Below are 2,479 nucleotides of genomic sequence, written 5' to 3'. Positions count from 1 at the left end.
AGAACCATCGCTTTGGGTGAGAAAACTGCATCTCACAGACTCTTGTTTAAAGAGTAAATGCCTTTCATTCCCTTACCTGTGAAATCTACAGATCAAAATGACTGAACAACCAAATCAGAACAGACTCATAGACACAGAGAACTGACTGATGATTGCCAGCTTGGAGGCAGGTTAGGGAACCAGGTGGAAAAGGTGAGGGGACTGAGGAGCACAGATCAGTAGTTACGGAATGGTCATGTGACATAAAGTACAACATGGAGAATACAGTCTGTAATACTGTGATAACTATGTTTGGTGTTATATAGGTAGCAGAATTATTGAGGGATCACTTCATAAAGTACATGAATATCTAACCACTATGCTGTACACCTGAAACTTATATAAAATAATATTGAATTTCAACTGTAATTGAAAAACATTTTAAAGTAAATCCTATTAAAAGCTTGTGCATTAATTCATCATTTACTAATACAAAACTAATAGATAATTAAGAAATCATAAAGTGGCATGGTGAAGAATGGAATATTAAATGAGTTCATTCTGAAGGAAAGTCAGCTCCTAGAACAATTAAGATCATGCCCAAGAAAATATACTTTAATACCTATAGAAACAGTGTTTGCCTAATTAAAACAATATTTCTATATCTATAATTGACAACCAGCAAGGCACCATCCTTCTAAGTCTCCAGTACACAGATTAAAAAGGACAGATTCAATGACCCCTCAGAGAGTCAAAGCTTGACCGTAAAGAGGATGCTGGGAAGTTCATTATCAATGTCTGGCTATGAAAGTCCTAAACTGCAATGATGATTCACCAGCAGAAACTGGAAGGACACTTTCCTTTTCTACTACATGTCATGGTGCTTAGGAGCTGCCCCCTCCCCCAACCCTGACTCAAACCCCACAAGATCAGCCATGGATTTCTGCTGAGACCACCAGGCCCTGACCCTTTTTTCCCATAAACAGCTTCCCTACATGTGTGCTCTAGGGGAACACTTCACCTTGTGTCTGCTGACCAAGTTTTGGAGCCTCCCCCTAATGGTTAGCTCACTACCCCTTGACTATTGTTGTCAATCACCATGCTTTATACAAAGCAACTGTCTTATTTATCAGCGTTAATTCCTTAGTTTTCATGGCTGCCCAAGATGCTTCTTTTCTGCAGTCTGAGCCTAGATCAGTGGATGGGAAATGAATCGTCTAGGTACATGTTCCTAAAGGGGACTCAGTTCTTCTTTCCATGAAAAAGACAGCTGTCCTCTTCCCTCTACTGACAGGACACACGCTTCCAGCAGACCCAGGGCAGGGGTTCCCCACTGCTGCACTGCAGGGGCTGGCAACCTGTGACCACAGGCCATGCCTGGCCTGCCTCTTGTTTCTGCGAATAAAGTTTTATTGGAAACAGCCACACTCATTCATTTACAATCATCTGTGGCTGCTCTCCCGCTACAACAGCAGAGTTGACTAGTTACAACAGAGGTCTTCTGGCCAGCAAAGCCTAAGCTACTAACTATTTGACCCTTTATAGAAAAAGTCTGACTCTGGTCCTATATTCTCTATGGCAAAAGTTTAAATAATTATAATAATGGCCACTGTTGGTCAAACTCTTCAACATTCAATGAACCATTAAATACATTACACAAACTATATCATTAAATCTGCCCAATAGCTCTATGAGGTAGGTATTTTTGGTTTCCCCATTTTATGAGTGAAGAACCCAAGGCTTACAAAGCTAATCAGGTTCCAGGACTAGGAAGAGGGGAGGCTGGATTCGAAGCCCCTCAGTCTGACTCCGGTGCCCACTCTCCTGACTGATGAACAGTCTTTCCTCTAATATAATGAGGACGACAACTACGTCGGCCAAGCATGCTCTGCCCATCAGCCTTTGCACGGGGGTCTCTACAGCTCACCGCTGCTGGTATCTGTGCCTTCCGAACAGCAGGGGCAGGAACTCAGGTTGGTTCAGTATCTTCCCCCGAGCCCAGGGACCTAAGAGGAGAAGATCCCAGGTTCAAACTCAGACACCCTAGGTCGTTCATGCCATATGTGACCTCACAGTAGAAAGACAGCCCTTCAGAGATGATACAATAAGCAGCAGAAATAATAGTTCTGGGTTGTACAAAAGGCGGGATGGCTGGCACACCCCTTGACGAGATGGGAAGAGGCCCTTAGGCCTGACAACATGCAGACCATGAAGGGGCTGCCACCTACTTTAAGGCATCAAACCGCCGGTTTTAAACCTTAAGGGCTCTCATCATAAGGAGCAAATTGGTTCCTTTTCTTTCGTTGTTTCCTTTCTTTACATTGTATCTATATGAGGTGATGGAATTTAGCTGAACCTACGGCGATAATTATTTCACAACATCTGAAACCATCATGCTGTAGGCCTTCAACTTGCACAGGGAAGTGTGCCAATTATTTCTCAATAAAACAGGGAGGGGGAGTGTTTTTTCTAATTGTCCACTCTGTCTAAAAAGGCTACG

The 2,479-nt window shown here is 43.1% G+C and overlaps 1 non-coding gene across 1 annotated transcript; it reads left to right on the top strand.

Moving 5' to 3' along the window:
- The first annotated feature begins 2,107 nt into the window (after positions 1-2,107).
- On the top strand, positions 2,108-2,233 carry LOC118995609 (U6atac minor spliceosomal RNA). The gene has a single exon (XR_005068320.1). It is a non-coding gene; the product is annotated as a U6atac minor spliceosomal RNA (small nuclear RNA).
- Positions 2,234-2,479: the final 246 nt, after the last annotated feature.

This window comes from Sturnira hondurensis, unplaced genomic scaffold, assembly GCF_014824575.4.
Source record: "Sturnira hondurensis isolate 20B ecotype Veracruz unplaced genomic scaffold, ASM1482457v3 Scaffold0010128, whole genome shotgun sequence".
NCBI lineage: Eukaryota > Metazoa > Chordata > Mammalia > Chiroptera > Phyllostomidae > Sturnira > Sturnira hondurensis.
This window is presented reverse-complemented; position numbering and strand designations above follow the sequence as displayed.